At 35.2% G+C, this 19292-nt stretch overlaps 3 long non-coding RNA genes across 4 annotated transcripts in view; 1 reads left to right on the plus strand and 2 right to left on the minus strand.

Moving 5' to 3' along the window:
• Positions 1–557: 557 nt before the first annotated feature.
• On the minus strand, positions 558–17792 carry LOC127499728 (uncharacterized). Its single transcript, XR_007926182.1, has 3 exons — positions 17330–17792; positions 1209–3777; positions 558–985 (listed from the first exon to the last, which is right to left on the minus strand). It is a non-coding gene; the product is annotated as an uncharacterized LOC127499728 (long non-coding RNA).
• Positions 5040–19292, plus strand: part of LOC127499725 (uncharacterized) — a 41003-nt gene continuing 26750 nt past the window's right edge. The window contains exons 1-4 of one of the 2 annotated variants that reach the window (XR_007926178.1): positions 5040–6069; positions 6293–7672; positions 12161–12227; positions 12305–13569. This is a non-coding gene — a long non-coding RNA (uncharacterized LOC127499725). Of the gene's footprint in view, positions 6070–6292; positions 7673–12160; positions 12228–12304; positions 14380–19292 lie in introns of those variants that run through there. The other variant, XR_007926179.1, reaches the window with a different exon arrangement.
• On the minus strand, positions 15399–17323 carry LOC127499726 (uncharacterized). The gene is made up of 2 exons (XR_007926180.1): positions 16770–17323; positions 15399–16542 (listed from the first exon to the last, which is right to left on the minus strand). It is a non-coding gene; the product is annotated as an uncharacterized LOC127499726 (long non-coding RNA).

Genomic DNA, 19292 nt, shown 5'->3' on the forward strand with positions numbered 1-19292 from the left:
GTGTATATTTATTTATATGTATTATATTTTTGCTTCTGTAGAATTTCTTTAATTTCCTAAACAAGAATGACACTCTCTACTGTTTATAATTCACTGCAGAATATGCTAATGAACCATGTTTTCATTACTGTACAAAATTATTCCTAAGTTTCCCCTTTTGTGTAGATGGTGATGAAACTGAAAGACTTGAAACACTTGTGTAGGTGTTCGGCTATCTGATTGTTTTAATAGTTTTTAATTTTTTTGATTTAGGATATAATTCAATATGGTAGGAATGTAGCAAATTGCTGTCGTATTCATTTTTGTATTAGGTTTTGAAGAGGATGTAAATGTGCAAATTGGCCTGATACACAGAGACAACTAAAGACTGGCAGGAACTAGAACAAAGGAAAAAGGAAACTGAATAGAAACAAACGAAAGTCCATGAAAATGAAACTAAGACAAATATGACAGATTATGTGTTACAGTGTGTGAAAGATTCCACTGTGACAACTTACCCCATACAGTATGACATCGTGTCCTGCCACTTTAGGTTAACAGTGAAAATGTCCATTAGATTTGTTGTAGTCATGATTTAATAGGGCTTGTGTTTATACAGAAATACATTTTTAACAATAACCACACCCTGAGAAATATAAACTAAAAAGTGTGACAGATTTAATCACAGCTTGAACATGACAGAGAAAGAGAAATACAAGAAATTCATATTTTTCAGGTAAAAACATGATCTCTGTGTGGAAGAGATGAAAAAAAAAACTTCTGTTATATTCATAATCACGTCTATTATTATAAAGTAAACATGAACCAATTCTCAACAGCTGTTATTAGATGATGAAACACAACTTGCACTGTTACATGATGTGAGTTTTCTCAGCATTGATTTAACTTAAACATGAACAATAATGTTTTCAGATGATAATTTAGCTGAAGTTCTGGAGGGTGAGACGGGCTACTTGACTCAGTTGTCATGATTTGTTGAACATCTCTGGTGGAAGAAATATTAACACATCACAAATACATGAAATGAAAGAAAAAACAGATGCAGTCAAAAGATATTTTCTATATTTTGTTAATTCAAGAGCAAAGTTTTACTGGGGTTAGTTAGAACAACTTTAACAACACTCAACTCACAGTTGTCTGATATGATTTTATGACATTTTAATCATTTCTACAATATTTGCTGTTTTGAAATAATGTGAATGTTGTACCTCATGTTTATGGCAGCTCTTGCTTGAATTGTGTCATTGTAGACTACATCTTCTGTTTTTCAATTCAAGATCTTGTATTCTTGCTCTCAGATCTTCTATTGTTGCTCTCAGCTCTTCAGGTTCTTCATCATTGTCACCAAGAGACTTCAAACGATTGTTTGGAAACTCATCACAGAATCTCTGCAACTGAATCCGATCACCAGAGAGATTCATCACATGTCGAATCGGCTCATTATCAGCATGTTTGAAAGTCCACTGAGCAAAGATGCCAGAATATCGATATTTAAGTCTTTCTATCCACCAGCTGTCATTCGTGGGTCTGAAGAGCAGAACATGAAGTTGTCCTTGTCTATAAACTCTGAAGAGAATATCTGGGTTTTCGTTCAGCTGTCGTTCTCTGTGTTGCTTTCTTTCTTCTTCTTCATCTTGTCCTTCTTCAATAACCAGCCCTTCATCCATGTCTCTGACCACTGCTATTTCTGATGCCATTTCTAGTCAGCGTGAAGAATTTGAAGGTCCTGTTTAAACCCGTCATTAACCAGCTCACACTTATAAACTCTAGTGATTGCACAAATGTCTCAGGTTACGCATGTTGCTTCTCGTCTCTGAATAATCTCATCCACTGGAGGCCATCGGTGGGTCTTCATACATGTCTCTGACCGCTGACATTTCTGCCTCTTCCTTAATCTTCTCATCACAAGAAAAAGGGAAGAAGGCGGGAACTTGTTTTGTTAGGATGAAATCGAATCCACATGTTTGTGTTTTCCAGAAGGGGTTGGTCACATGACTCTCAAACTGAACCTCAGTTCTCAGTAAACAAACCTCAAAACACAAAGCTCAAAGTGTCATCTCTGCTATGAAATGTTATGTTTCATAGTGTTTGTGTTCATGTTTCCTTTGTTCAGTTGCTATATTTACTAAGTTCTCCTGTTCATTCACTAATGAATCCCACATCTAGTTAAGTAAGTATTTCCTGTTTTGTTCATTCCTTTGTCGTTTGTCATCGTAATCTAAAGTGTTTTGAGTTTCTTCTCTTGAGTGTTCTCTGTGATCATTATTATGAAAGTGTTTATCTTGGATTAATTGTGTCATGGAACTTCTTAATATCACCATATACTTTGTGCACATGTTCAAACTCTGCATGTAAAACATTTTTACAGTGTCACTTTTCATTTACATGAATTGTGTCACTCTATCAACAGGTATTTACACAAGGAACTCGTAATAAAAACATAAGAGTGTTTACAAAATATTGTGAGTTGTCCCAGGGGCCTTAATATCATATTAAATAAATGCTTGTCTTCACAAGCAGAGGTTTATGTTGAGTTAGTAAATGTATAGTAGGCCATTACTAACCCAACATAAACCTCTGCTTGTGTAAACGCATAGCTTGTGTCTGTTGCCTTAGTAAATAAATAAATATATCAAATGACAGAATAAAAAGCTGGAATTGAATAAAAAGTATGTGATCTAATGAAAGTAAAATGAATGCATTGGATTTTTTATGCTAAAACTGCTTAATTATCTTTGTGTTGTTTATAAATGACATATAATTTGACTATAATAAACACAAGATCTGACTGATTGACACTTTGAGCTTTGTGTTTTGAGGTTTGTTTACTGAGAACTGAGGTTCAGTTTGAGAGTCATGTGACCAACCCCTTCTGGAAAACACAAACATGTGGACTCGATTTCATCCTAACAAAACAAGTTCTCTTTTGCAACAGGGTCCTGGCCGAGACAGGCAGCACATTTAGCAAATACATTAATTTATATATATACAGAAATACACAAAATCACTAAAAGAGATCTTACCAAAGGTCACACCTGTCATATGTCATAAATCAAAGGGTCATAAATCATTTTACTACTCATGACGTAATAAAGTTAAGTTAAACAAATAATTTGATGTAAACCAACTAAATTGTGTTGACCCAACTCAACTGATTTATTTTGAATGAACTAAATGAAATTGCATGTAAAAAATTTATGGGTTGTGCTTTTCTGCTCCAGAACTGGTTTAGCACCGCTTTCGCAGGCTCTGATGAAAAAAACCTTTTTATTTGCACAGTTATGGTCCAAAAAGTATTTTCAGGGCAAATTGGATGTCACCGTCAAACTATAGAAACATAACTCATGCACAAGATCGAGACAAGCTGTTTTGTATTTGTGCAATCAGTGATGCTGACAATGGAAATGCTAAGAAGAATGTTAATTCAGGGTTTATGAATGTACAGTGTGAAACTTGTTTAGTTAACATGTTTGAAAATACTTGTACAAGTACAATGATATTACCATAGTACTCTTTGTAGTGCTTTACTGTAGTTGCCATGATAGATGAATATGGTTATCATTCACTCCTGTGGTGTATGTAATAGTACTATAGTATCACTATCATCTTATGGTTTTGGGTTAGAGTTATGTGGCCAAACAGTGGAGACACGTGTTGATCTGGGCACTGAATCAAGCATGCGTTGACTGAGCAATAGTTCCTGTGGTCTTCTGTTTTGTTTGCGCAATCACTAGGGTTTATAAGGGAGAGCTGGTTAACGACAGGCTTAAACGGGACCTTCACCATCCTCACACACCAGCGCTGACTAGAAATGGCATCAGGAAAAAAAACAACAGCAAAAAAAGTAGTGGTCAGAGACATGTATGAAGGGTTTGTTTTAAAAAAAAGAAAATACAAAACTGAAAAAGAGAGAGAAAAAGATGAAGAAAAACAAAGAAAGGAACACAGAGAACGACAGCTGAACGAACACCCAGATGTTCTCTTCACAATTAATAGAAAAGGAAAACTGCATGTTCTGCTCTTCAGACCCACGAATGACAGCTGGTGGATAAGAACACTTAAAGATGGATATCCTGGCATCTTTTCTCAGTGGACTTTTCAACATGCTGATGACCAGCCGATTCGACATGTGATGAATCTCTCTGGTAAACAGGTTTTGTTGGAAGAATTCTGTGATGAGTTTCCAAACAATCGTTTGATGTCTTTTGACAATTTGGAGGAAGATGAAGAGCTGAGAGCAACAATACAAGAGCTGGAAGCAAAAATAAAAGATCTAAAATTAGAAAACAAACTTTTGAAACGCCAATAAAGAAGCGCCGCCATAAACACAAGGTACAACATTCAATGCAGTTATATTCTTTCAAAACAGCAAACATTGTAGAAATGCTTCATAAATTGTTCATAGTCATATCAGACAAATGTGAGTTGAATGTTGTAAGTTTGGTTTAACTGTTTGTTGCTTCCATGTTAAAACTGTCTTTAAAAGTTGTTCTAACTCCAGTAAAACTCATGAATTAACAAAATGTAGAAAATATACTTTGGCACCATGCACCAGAAATATTCATCAAATCAATAAACTGAACCAAGCTACCCGTCTCAACTTTAGCTAAATAAACATGAACAAAAATGAAGTATTACGTTTTTTTCTCTTGCCCACAGACAGCACAAAATCTCATCTCAACACTTTTGATGAATGCCTATGCGGTTATTATTATTATTATCATTATTGTCATTTCATCTGAATATCAACATTTGTAAGATTTAGTTAATTTTTAAGATAATACTTAGTCTACTGTAATTAATGGGGGTATTATTCAATAATTCCATGAATTAGATGAACATTTCAGACATCTTTGCTTTTCATTAATTAAACATGTAAATAGCCTGTAGATAAATCATATAATTAATTTACTTTTCAGATTAATTTTACTAGGATTCTGCTTTGTCTTGGTTTTTCAATTATTTAACTATATTTTAACTATATATTTAACTAATTATTTTAAATAGAATAGCTGATTTAGTATGTTACGTTAATGTAAATATATATATATCATAGGCGTAATTTGCGGGTGGGACACGTCCCCACCACTTTTCACCAGGGTCGATATTGTCCCTACCGCTTTTTGAAACATCTTGCGGCATGGATGTACTGTACCTACTACACATGAAACATCTCCAGTTGACTAGCAAAGCATTCATTTCATTGGTTTGTTAAATAAGAGGTGATCTGGCACTGGAACGTGTTGTTTGTGAAATCATGCTGGGCGTTCGTTGATGTTGCCGCTGTTATCAGTGGGATGCAACTGTGCTCTCTTGGCATTCGTGCACGTGTACATTTTAATGAGGGAGGGGTCGGTGTAGTAAATAAATAAATATATCAAATGACAGAATAAAAAAAAGTATGTGATCTACTGAAAGTAAAATGAATGCATTGGATTTTTTATGCTAAAACATTTGTGCAATCACTAGAGTTTATAAGCGTGAGCTGGTTAATGACGGGTTTAAACAGGACCTTCAAATTCTTCACGCTGACTAGAAATGGCATCAGAAATAGCAGTGGTCAGAGACATGTATGAAGGGCTGGTTATTGAAGAAGGACAAGATGAAGAAAAAGCAAGAAAGCAACACAGAGAACGACAGCTGAACGAAAACCCAGATATTCTCTTCAGAGTTTATAAAGAAGATGAAGAAATTCCGCATGTTCTGCTCTTCAGACCCACGAATGACAGCTGGTGGATAGAAAGACTTAAATATCGATATTCTGGTATCTTTGCTCAGTGGACTTACAAACATGCTGATAATGAGCCGATTCGACATGTGATGAATCTCTCTGGTGATCGGATTCAGTTGCAGAGATTCTGTGATGAGTTTCCAAACAATCGTTTGATGTCTCTTGGTGACAATGATGAAGAAGCTGAAGATGAAGAAGCTGAAGATCTGAGAGCACCAATAGAAGATCTGAGAGGAACAATAGAAGATCTGAGAGCAAGAATACAAGATCTTGAATTGGAAAACAGAAGATGTAGTCTACAATGACACAATTCAAGCAAGAGCTGCCATAAACATGAGGTACAACATTCACATTATTTCAAAACAGCAAATATTGTAGAAATGATTAAAATGTCATAGAATCATATCAGACAACTGTGAGTTGAGTGTTGTTAAAGTTGTTCTAACTAACCCCAGTAAAACTTTGCTCTTGAATTAACAAAATATAGAAAATATCTTTTGACTGCATCTGTTTTTTCTTTCATTTCATGTATTTGTGATGTGTTAATATTTCTTCCACCAGAGATGTTCAACAAATCATGACAACTGAGTCAAGTAGCCCGTCTCACCCTCCAGAACTTCAGCTAAATTATCATCTGAAAACATTATTGTTCATGTTTAAGTTAAATCAATGCTGAGAAAACTCACATCATGTAACAGTGCAAGTTGTGTTTCATCATCTAATAACAGCTGTTGAGAATTGGTTCATGTTTACTTTATAATAATAGACATGTGATTATGAATATAACAGTCGGCATAATATATTTTTTCATCTCTTCCACACAGAGATCATGTTTTTACCTGAAAAATATGAATTTCTTGTATTTCTCTTTCTCTGTCATGTTCAAGCTGTGATTAAATCTGTCACACTTTTTAGTTTATATTTCTCAGGGTGTGGTTATTGTTAAAAATGTATTTCTGTATAAACACAAGCCCTATTAAATCATGACTACAACAAATCTAATGGACATTTTCACTGTTGACCTAAAGTGGCAGGACACGATGTCATACTGTATGGGGTAAGTTGTCACAGTGGAATCTTTCACACACTGTAACACATAATCTGTCATATTTGTCTTAGTTTCATTTTCATGGACTTTCGTTTGTTTCTATTCAGTTTCCTTTTTCCTTTGTTCTAGTTCCTGCCAGTCTTTAGTTGTCTCTGTGTATCAGGCCAATTTGCACATTTACATCCTCTTCAAAACCTAATACAAAAATGAATACGACAGCAATTTGCTACATTCCTACCATATTGAATTATATCCTAAATCAAAAAAAAAAAAAGAAATACTATCAAAACAATCAGATAGCCGAACACCTACACGAGTGTTAGTCTTTCAGTTTCATCACCATCTAAGGGGAAACTTAGTGTCCGAGATAAACCACGCCCTCCTCATTACCCTACGGACAAAGAAATGTAAAAATACATAAATGTAGAAATAAAGAAATGTAGAAATGAATAAATGTTGAAATGAACAAATATGGAAATAAATACACAAATAAATAAAAATCGAAATGAATAAATGTTTAAATAAATAAAAGAAAAATAAATGTGGAAAAAAATAAATATACATAAATAAGGAAATAAATGTATAAATAATTATTTATTTATTCATTTTTATTTTTTGCTTTTCTATGTATATTTATTTATGTATTTATTTATTTTTAATTTTGGCAGACTCCATACCAGAAGGAGTAGACTTGTGTTTCTGTTTTCCCTCTCCCTTGACTCAGAAAACGAAACTAATGTTTTACCAGAAAGCGAAACCGAAATTTACCGTGACATTTTTAGTGGTCCTTCAAGAGCCTGAGAGCTGAAACATCAACGAAGCGCTGGAGAACAACATTTGCTGAAATCAAAAAAGCTAGCTTTCATTTGACCATTGGACAAAGATCTAGGACGGTAAGTCTGTTTTTTAAGTAGCCTAGCCTACCACAAACTACAAAACGTTTCGCACAGTACTTTAAAGCAGCCTAATTTTTCTGTAAGAGATCTGATAACACTGTTGAAAATGAAAATTATATCTCAGTCAAACTAACCGCACAAAAACAACTGGATTATTCGGTAACACTTTATTTTAGGGTCTTTTAACTAGTTGCTTATTAGCATGCATATTACTAGAATATTGGCTATTTATTAGTACTTATTAAGCACATATTAATGCCTTATTCTGCATGACCTTATTCTACATCCTTAATCCTACCCAATACCTAAGTTTATACGTGTTCCCTATACTGAAGTGTTAACGATTATTCAAAGTAAAATTAAAGGATGAATATAGCCTACTTATTTCTAAACTGAAAAATATAGCTTATATTTATATGTAAACCTGCAATTTTAAAACGGACCTCTGTAAACTGTTTCCACACTGCTCATCTATGAAGGACCAAACCTGCAAAAACAATAAATAAATAAATAAATACGTAAATAAATATAAGAAGAAATGTAAAAAAAAAAAAGGAGATGTAAAAAATAAATAAATAAATAAATAATAATAATAATAATAATTAAATGAGTAGGCCTATTTATACTTTTATTTCCTTATTTATGTATAATTGTGTTTTTTCCCACATTTATAGGCTATTAGGCTATGCATTTATTTATTTCCACATTTATTTGTCTATATTTATTTATTTCCATTTTCCACATTTATTAATTTGTACATTTATTTATTTCCACATTTCTTTATTTCTACATTTCGTTGTCTGTATGCTAATGAGATAGTTTTTACATCAGACCTCAGCAATTGAGCTCAGACTGGGAAGTTCGGTTCTTTTCCGCGAACCGGTTCTTTCGGACAGTTCGTTTCAATAAACCGGTTCACCGGTTCTTTTACGCTCCGACGTAATGACGTCGTCTATCGCGGGCCGGGATGAAAAATCACTTAACACATTCAAATATATAAAGTCAGTAATCATAACAAGCATCATTATAATCTGAAACGTTTCATACAATTTAGTTTTGCATCAAAAGCATCCAAACACACAGGCAGTGATGTGCAAACGAAGTTTTACAGTTATAAAGTGAATAAATTAGTCTTCATCAGCGCAGAAACCATGATCCTCTTACTTTCTCATAGCATCAGTTGTCCTAGTTCGGTTCAGACGCCGGTGCTGTGACAGTCATTACTGTTCGGTAGCTTCAGATCACACGCTGAATCACGCATGCGCAGTATCATCAGCTCATCGGTTCTCAAATCGGACATGTCCGAAAGAAGCGGTTCTCGGTTGTGTACTGGTGATCTGAAAACCGTTGCAACCGATTCTTGACTCGAGAACGAGAACGGTGACAGGCCGTGTACATTCGTTCGTGTGCGGTTCGTGAACCGGTTCAAAAGAACGATTCGTTCGCAAACCGGACATCACTAGATCAGAGTGGCAGTGCTGAATCTTTGAGGCCACAGTTGTGGTGTGACTAAACAAAAATCGAGGTTTGGACATGCCTTTGCAAGAAGTCGTACAGGGAATGAATGACTTAGTCAAGATGGGCAATTTATTCAAAATCTTATATCACGGTTTAAGTCATTTAATATCACCCTAACTGTATGTATAGGGTTACCATCTTTATTCCGGACATGGCCGAAAAACATCACCTGGTCGTGTTTTCTAAAGTGTCTTGGCACACGTGAACAGCAGCTTCCTTCAACAAATCTGATAACAGATAGGCTACTTTGACACGGAAGCGCGTGAAATTATCCACTATTAATCACATTTAATGTAAGTTCGCTAGATGGATAAGAGTTTGCGGTTATTGTCGATGAGACTCGCACACCAGCTCAGAACGCGGAGAGAAATCAGCGCGCATTTCACTGAAGTCTATGCAAGCATATTGATCAATGCGTTTGAAGCGCGGCTGCAAATACAGTACATTTGCGTTTCCTAATTTTGCATGCATAACATGTGACAATTCAAATGCTTAAAATATTACGCATATTTGCATAGATGCTGCTCCTACTGATTAATCACAAGTCATCAATTGGAATTATTCAAACAAAAAGTGCATGTAAACGCAGCTAGTGAGACACGCATCTCACGCCATACATTGTAGATATGTAGCTACACAGAAGCATCATGCCCATTCAAAAAGCAAAAGTCCTGTCTTTTCAGATTTTTGAGCCAACCGCATTTTTAATGTAGGCCTAACTTGTAAAAACAATGTTGACAGCAGCAGACACAAACTTTTCGATTAAGAGGTGGTATTTCCCCCTATAAATTGATTTCCAGGGGCATTTTATTCAATATGAATCATCATACAGTGGGTACGGAAAGTATTCAGACCCCCTTAAATTTTTCACTCTTTGATATATTGCAGCCATTTGCTAAAATCATTTAAGTTCATTTTTTTCCCTCATTAATGTACACACAGCACCCCATATTGACAGAAAAACACAGAATTGTTGACATTTTTGCAGATTTATTAAAAAAGAAAAACTGAAATATCACATGGTCCTAAGTATTCAGACCCTTTGCTGTGACACTCATATATTTAACTCAGGTGCTGTCCATTTCTTCTGATCATCCTTGAGATGGTTCTACACCTTCATTTGAGTCCAGCTGTGTTTGATTATACTGACTGGACTTGATTAGGAAAGCCACACACCTGTCTATATAAGACCTTACAGCTCACAGTGCATGTCAGAGCAAATGAGAATCATGAGGTCAAAGGAACTGCCTGAAGAGCTCAGAGACAGAATTGTGGCAAGGCACAGATCTGGCCAAGGTTACAAAAACATTTCTGCTGCACTTAAGGTTCCTAAGAGCACAGTGGCCTCCATAATCCTTAAATGGAAGACGTTTGGGACGACCAGAACCCTTCCTAGAGCTGGCTGTCCCGCCAAACTGAGCTATCGGAGGAGAAGAGCCTTGGTGAGAGAGGTTAAGAAGAACCCAAAGATCACTGTGGCTGAGCTCCAGAGATGCAGTCGGGAGATGGGAGAAAGTTGTAGAAAGTCAACCATCACTGCAGCCCTCCACCAGTCGGGGCTTTATGGCAGAGTGGCCCGACGGAAGCCTCTCCTCAGTGCAAGACACATGAAAGCCCGCATGGAGGACTCCAAAATGGTGAGAAATAAGATTCTCTGGTCTGATGAGACCAAGATAGAACTTTTTGGCCTTAATTCTAAGCGGTATGTGTGGAGAAAACCAGGCACTGCTCATCACCTGTCCAATACAGTCCCAACAGTGAAGCATGGTGGTGGTAGCATCATGCTGTGGGGGTGTTTTTCAGCTGCAGGGACAGGACGACTGGTTGCAATCGAGGGAAAGATGAATGCGGCCAAGTACAGGGATATCCTGGACGAAAATCTTCTCCACAGCGCTCAGGACCTCAGACTGGGCCGAAGGTTTACCTTCCAACAAGACAATGACCCTAAGCACACAGCTAAAATAACGAAGGAGTGGCTTCACAACAACTCCGTGACTGTTCTTGAATGGCCCAGCCAGAGCCCTGACTTAAACCCAATTGAGCATCTCTGGAGAGACCTAAAAATGGCTGTCCACCAACGTTTACCATCCAACCTGAGAGAACTGGAGAGGATCTGCAAGGAGGAATGGCAGAGGATCCCCAAATCCAGGTGTGAAAAACTTGTTGCATCTTTCCCAAAAAGACTCATGGCTGTATTAGATCAAAAGGGTGCTTCTACTAAATACTGAGCAAAGGGTCTGAATACTTAGGACCATGTGATATTTCAGTTTTTCTTTTTTAATAAATCTGCAAAAATGTCAACAATTCTGTGTTTTTCTGTCAATATGGGGTGCTGTGTGTACATTAATAAGGAAAAAAAATGAACTTAAATGATTTTAGCAAATGGCTGCAATATAACAAAGAGTGAAAAATTTAAGGGGGTCTGAATACTTTCCCTACCCACTGTATATGTCAAGTTCTTAATTTTAATTTTTAATTTTCTTAAGTTTGTGTCTGCCTCATTAGCATACAGACAAAGAAATGTAGAAATAAATAAATACATATACATAAATAAATGTGGAAGTAAATAAAAGTGAGGAAAAAATATAAAATTATACATAAATAAGGAAATAAAAGTATAAATACTCATTTATGTATTTTTTTTTTTTAAATTTCCTTGTATATCTATTTATGTTTATGTATTTTTGTTTTTTTACATTTCTTATATCAATTTGCGTATTTATTTAGTTATTGTTTTTGCACGTTTGGTCCACAATACTCACTGAAACAAATGAACTTTTCAAATGTTTTCTGAGAAGGTAATAAATGAGAGGGGAGATTTAGGAAAACATTCTATATGTAATAAACATGATTGATTATTTTTATCACTTCAGGGTTAAAAGACCCCTCCACTTCTGATAACCCTGTCTATTTTGAGATAATGACTGTAAATTGTTCCTCGTAAATGACTGCTGTATATGATGACAGTGTGGATCTTCCGGGTGAATTTGGCCTGCTACAGAAACCTCTCCACCTTCTCAATGGACACTTCCTTGTAAGTACACTCTAAAAATGATGACTAGAGGAAGTTAAACATAAATTCATAAATGTGTATTTATTTATTTTTCCAAGATGTTATCCCTGTTTTCAACCTGACACGGAAAGCATAATGTCTGTGATGCGTGATCTTAAGGAAAAGAACTTTTCAGACGACACCCTTTTCTCCAACTTGGACTTTGCTGAGAGATTCCTTCAATACCATCCTCTAAAACAGTACTCAAAGTTGTTGGTTAAGGGAAACTACTCTTGTGTACAAATTGGTGATAGTAAACAGGTGATCTTTACTGTAAGATCAGAAAACAACCAAGTCTTCGTGAATGTCTGTATCCACAACATATATGGTGGAAAAGTCTCAAAGGATTCCATTAAAGCCTGTCACTTTTTCAACCACTCTTGCCAAGATGAGTTTAAATCCTGTTTTACACAGGCTCAAGAAGCTGTTCCTAAAGAGGGTCTGACAAGACTACACATTATATGCAACTGGTTCTCAGTCACCTACAGCACCAAATTTCATGGTCCAGGCCCAACTGTGGAAACAAAGTGTCATTTAAAGCTTGAGAACATGACTGCTGAGAGTTTGCTGAACAAAAAAGTCTGGCTGCAGAAAGAGAAGCCCACATGTCACGGTTTGATAGCATGTCTACACTATCTCACAAAGCAATACCTTACCGCAAGCATTTCTTCATGGTTATGCTATGGATTTGTCATACATGCGGACCAAGAAATAATCAAAATCTCTTCAGGTGAAAATGTTAACACAGAGTATGTATTGCTACATGATCATGAGGGGGTCTCAATGTTTCCTCCAACATTGGAATAGAAGCTATGACAGCATTCCAGAATACTGCAACATAGTCTGTTTATGATAAATATAATCACAGACATGATTAAATGAATTCATTATCCACATAATCACAAATCTTCACGACTAAAAGTTTGTTTAAAATATTAGCCCTCAAATAACAATGCCATTACCTCTTGAGTCAGTATATGCAATGCATATCTTTTGTTTTAATAGATTTACATTTGCATGCTTTCCTACTTCATCTGTGTTTGCTGACAAAAAAAAAAAATGTAGTAGATTATATTATTCTGTACTCAGATTATTTTTTTATAATCTTTAATATCATAATAATAGACAATATGTAAATAAACAGCTTGATTCTTTGTTCTTTGTAGTTCTGTATCCTGCATGTTTTGCCTTGAATTTTATTAAGTGATGAAGATCAGATTTTAATGTACACAGTAATGCACAACAAAAAAAAAAAAAAACATTTTAATAGTTATATAAAATAAGTTACAGTGAATTTAAAGCATAATAAAACAGTATAAAACAATTTGGTGTATGTTTGAATGACTAATTGCAAGCAGAATTATGTCAATATGTGACAACTTACCCCATGACTGTCAAAATACTAGCAGTTGGTGACATTACGAAAACTGCATTACTTGTCATGTTTCAGTTCTACCTGCAGAAAATATGAAATCCATAGTTTTTTATAATTCCGTTTCCTTTTACTGCAGCAATAGTAGAATGCTCACATGTAAGCCACTCTACATTTTTGGTTGAGGGTTGAGTGTGTGCATTCTTGGCAACATACTTTTCTAAAAGTGAATGAGTTATTACTTTAGAATGTACAGTAGAAAAAAAGAAGAAGAAAGTAACAGAATTGCTACTGGCCAAATGAGTCCCCTATGAAGAACTTCAGTTCTGTTGAAATCTCTTTCTGAGGGTGTGTGTGTGGTGTTGATGGTGCCCATAGAGGGTGGGATGGTGTCCACTTGGTAGTTAGCGCCCTACACAGACCACATATTCTGCATATATGGAACAGTATTAGTGGAATCGTTGTAGTATGAAACATTTACTGAAATGAAAACATGAAATTGCTGCCATTGATCAACAACAAATCCAGGTCTTTGGTTACTGTTGAAGCTTTTTTTCCACCACAGAATAAAACAGTATTACAGGTAACTGTGACTTTTTATTTTGCAATTGTGAGTTTACATCTCGCAATTCTGACTTTTTTTCTTCTCAGAATTGTGAGATGTAAACTATAGGAATTGAGAGAAAAAAGTCAGAATTGTGAGATAAAAAGACACAATTACCTTTTTTATTTTCTATTCATGGCAGAAATAAGCTTTCATAGGTTCCACATGTGTGAGGGGGAAACCATAGAGAAGCACAATCCAGCACACGTTCTTCCTCCTCTTCCATAACTCTTCTTCTCCCTTGTCCTGATCCAACTTCTCCTCTCCTCCTTCAACTATTCCTCTACTTTACCCAGACATTTTTTTCTCTCTGCTGTTGTTCTTCATACACACTGAACAAATCCAATTCAAAGAGTCATATTTTACTGTGTGTCCATGTAATGAAAATAAATTCAGCACCTGACTGTGCCTCCAGCTGAGATTGGAATCTGCTATTTCTCAATATTTCAGTGATCTGCTAATTAAAAATGCTTATCAATTGTTTCAGTATTTATTTTATATTTTTTTTTCCAGTACTTTTCCAGTACTGCTGTTGTTGCAAAAGTATAGGTTTTATCCTATATTTAAAGATTGGAACATTGGGTCTTCATTTACACAGAGTAAAATATGGTATTTTGACAGTCATTGGCTGTGATTGACTATATGTTCATGTTGGATAGAAAACTAGTGCTAGTGTTTGACAGAACGACTCGATTTTGAATCAGGTTTGCAGTGTTTTGATAGAGTTAGTATGTGTTGAAAAAGGTTTTTAGCATTTTGAAATGTAGAGTTTGTGTTTATTTAACAAAATATGGTTTTGGGCAGAAAATTAACTAATTGTGTGGCTAATTGTGTGATGTAGATGTGTTGCTGTGTTAAGAGTTTAGAAAAAGTACTTTAAGTATTGGTAAACGCTTGTTAGCAATTGTAAAAAACTGAAAAACCACAGAACTGATACAGCTAGTTCAATTTAAAACATTCAATTTAAAACCTGGCGGTAAAATAAATAAATAAATAAATAAACGAATAGGAACAGGATCATTATTGAGGATGGTCAAAATATTTTAACATGCTTTGTTCAATTAACTATAACATTGTCTGTCTAACACTGAGTAAAGCAGCACTTGTTTCACACACACACACACACACACACACACACACACACACACACACACACACACACACACACACACATTAATTGGACTGATGAAGAAACCTTTTTATTTGTACAGTTATGGTCTAAATGTCTATTCGAGGCAAATTGGATGTAATTACCATCAGAAATATAGAAGCCCAGCTAATCCACAAGTGCAAGACAAGACAATATTTAAACAGATCATGTGTGATTGCACAGATTCACTCAATTGATGATACTGACACCAGAAACATTAACATTAACCCGGGGTTTATGAATAAACCTTTTGGGTATTACCGTGGTACTGTAGTTGATAGATATTGCTACCATTCAGTACTTTGGTATAGTTTAAAGTACCATAGTATACAGCAATTACCATATAACAACATGAAAGCCAAATATACTGTATGTAAAAGCTACGTAAATATGCCAACTAAATAAAATTTTAACATGCAACAGAGTAACCCTACATACCATGATAGTGGTGCAAAATGAATGTTTAGACTGACATTATCAATCAATATTGCTCAGCCTATCTATTAAATGGTCTATACTGCAGACCAACACACTTTGAGCACTGATGATTTTAATGAAGTAAATTGATTAAATGGTCAAAAAACTATTAAATATAGTATGGTAAAATAAAGTAAAATTGAATGATTAAAAATGATTAACTGATGGATATAATATAAATCAAAATAAAAGGAAAATTGTTTGTAAAAGACAAGTAAATTTAACAGAGCACATGCAACAGAGACAAAGCATTTTAGTGATGCAAATAACATTTATTTCAGACTCACACTATCAATCAGTAGTGTTCAGCCTATTTATTAAATGGTCTTGGGCTGCCGTCCTCTTTATAGATCAGGTCAGTAACACAGTTTATTAATTTCTTGTGATTTTCGTTCAGATCCTGTACATCAGATTTAGAAGATGGCTCATGTATGCTCTTCCAATTATTCCAATCCATTCTCCTTCTTCTTGAAATCACCACCAAAATTGCTCTTTTAGTAACCTCATGGACTGTCCCAGTAAGAGGAACATGTGTGTCACAGCTGAATCCATAATCATTCCAGTTATTTCCTGTCATATAATAGGCAGAATGCTCGAGAATCGTTTCTATTGGTTCACTTTCAAGAAACAACTTGTATGCTTTCTCCCACCACTCTTCATTCACTTCCCTGTCTACGTTTGACCAAGTTGCCATCTGTTGAAAAACAGGGAATAGAAATGAGTGTGCTAGTGAACGGTTTGCATCAGTCTTGTTACTTTAGGTCATTTGTAAAATTTTAAATTGACAAGCATTAAATACACAGATAGTGATATTGAAATATACACCCTTATGAGTGATATTTTAATGCTCAGTCAAATCAGTCTGAGCTAGCTAGTTATGCTTCAATCATAATTGATCACAAATGATTATTAAAACCTTACTGTTTAGGCTTTGCGATGTCCTGTGGCTTCCTGTAAAAGTTATGAGTTGATACAGAGCGATCGCAGCTGCCTGTACACTTTCAATCCAGTTGTTTGGTATGAAAAGAACAGACACTCCACGACTTAAAAAGTCTACAGGGTGTGGTCCATGCAAATGACCAAGCTGCTTGACCAATCCAGATGTACCATGCATGTCTTATATAAGTGTGAGTAATACTGCACAGTGTAGACTCTGTTTACTGTGATGAGGCTTTATACACCACATATTTTAGTACAATGATATTACCATAGTACTCTTTGTAGTGCTTTACTGTAGTTGCCATGATAGATGAATATGGTTATCATTCACTCCTGTGGTGTATGTAATAGTACTATAGTATCACTATCATCTTATGGTTTTGGGTTAGAGTTATGTGGCCAAACAGTGGAGACACGTGTTGATCTGGGCACTGAATCAAGCATGTGTTGACTGAGCAATAGTTCCTGCGGTCTTCTGTTTTGTTTGCACAATCACTAGGGTTTATAAGGGAGAGCTGGTTAACGACAGGCTTAAACGGGACCTTCACCATCCTCACACACCAGCGCTGACTAGAAATGGCATCAGTCTTTAGTTGTCTCTGTGTATCAGGCCAATTTGCACATTTACATCCTCTTCAAAACCTAATACAAAAATGAATACGACAGCAATTTGCTACATTCCTACCATATTGAATTATATCCTAAATCAAAAAAATTAAAAACTATTAAAACAATCAGATAGCCGAACACCTACACAAGTGTTTCAAGTCTTTCAGTTTCATCACCATCTACACAAAAGGGGAAACTTAGGAATAATTTTGTACAGTAATGAAAACATGGTTCATTAACATATTCTGCAGTGAATTCTAAACAGTAGAGAGTGTCATTCTTGTTTTGGAAATTAAAGAAATTCTACAGAAGCAAAAATATAATACATATAAATAAATATACACTCAAAAAAATGAATTGTTGGATTTACTTAAAAAAGAAGTGTCAAGTGGTTCCATGCAACTATATTGAGTAATTTGTACAAATAACAATTTAGTTGTATGAACAAAAGAAATTTAAAGGGTTAGTTCACCCAAAAATGTAAATAATGTCATTTATTACTCACCCTCATGTCGTTCCACACCCGTAAGACCTTCATTCATCTTCAGAACACAAATTAAGATATTTTTGTTGAAATCCGATGGCTCAGTGAGGCCTACATAGGGAGCAATGACATTTCCTCTCTCAAGATCCATAAAGGTACTAAAAACATATTTAAATCAGTTCATGTGAGTACAGTGGTTCAATGTTAATATTATAAAGCGACGCAAATATTTTTGGTGTGCCAAAAAAACAAAATTTAGTGATGGCCGATTTCAAAACACTGCTTCATGAAGCTTCGGAGCGTTATGAATCAGCGTATCGAATCAGCGGTTCGGAGCGCCAAAGTCATGTGATTTCAGCAGTTTGCCGGTTGGACACGCGATCCGAATCATGATTCGATACGCTGATTCATAACGCTCCGAAGCTTCATGAAGCAGTGTTTTGAAATCGGCCATCACTAAATTGTGTTTTTTTGGCGCACCAAAAATATTCTCGTGGCTTTATAATATTAATATTGAACCACTGTACTCACATGAACTGATTTAAATATGTTTTTAGTACATTAATGGATCTTGAGAGAGGAAATGTCATTGCTCCCTATGCAGGCCTCACTGAGCCATCGGATTTCAACAAAAATATCTTAATTTGTGTTCTGAAGATGAATGAAGGTCTTACGGGTGTGGAACGACATGAGGGTGAGTAATAAATGACATTATTTTCATTTTTGGGTGAACTAACCCTTTAAGTAAAGCTGACAAAATTTCTTTGAGTAAATACAAATCATTTGAATGTCACTGTCACATAATATTTATAAATGCAGTTTACTTAATAATGTTATGTTTATTACGTAAGGTGAACACATTTATTGACTTAATTTACCTTATTAAATGAACTATTTTCTCTACAAAATGCACTCAAAAAATAACTCATTGAACAAACTCAACTGAATTGAGAGCAGAAATTTCATCCTAAACATCTGTATATGAGTGTGCACAGCCTAAACACAGGCGACACTCTTCTGCATAATGGTAACCATTATAAAATTAAAATGTCCAACATAACTGAACATTAAACACTAACATAAACTAACAACATATTTCCCTTTACTGAAAAACACATAAAATAACACTTTAATCCCTAAATTTACTCTCCTGATGCAAAGCATGCTGGGCACTACGGATCCACTGCCCAGTTAGTTATGTCAACATTAATTTGTGCGTTTCACTCAGCAATGTTAAGTTGACTGAACAAACACTTACTAAGTAAAGCTGACAATACTAATTTTTAGTAGAAACAATGCAGTTAAATTACGTTCATGTAGATACATGAGTTTTTTAAGTAATGTGAACAAGGGTGGTTTGAGTGAAACTAACAACAGTGAAAGTTCATTTTTTTGAGTGTGTGATGCAACGT

Source organism: Ctenopharyngodon idella, chromosome 18 (genome assembly GCF_019924925.1).
Source record: "Ctenopharyngodon idella isolate HZGC_01 chromosome 18, HZGC01, whole genome shotgun sequence".
Taxonomy (NCBI): domain Eukaryota; kingdom Metazoa; phylum Chordata; class Actinopteri; order Cypriniformes; family Xenocyprididae; genus Ctenopharyngodon; species Ctenopharyngodon idella.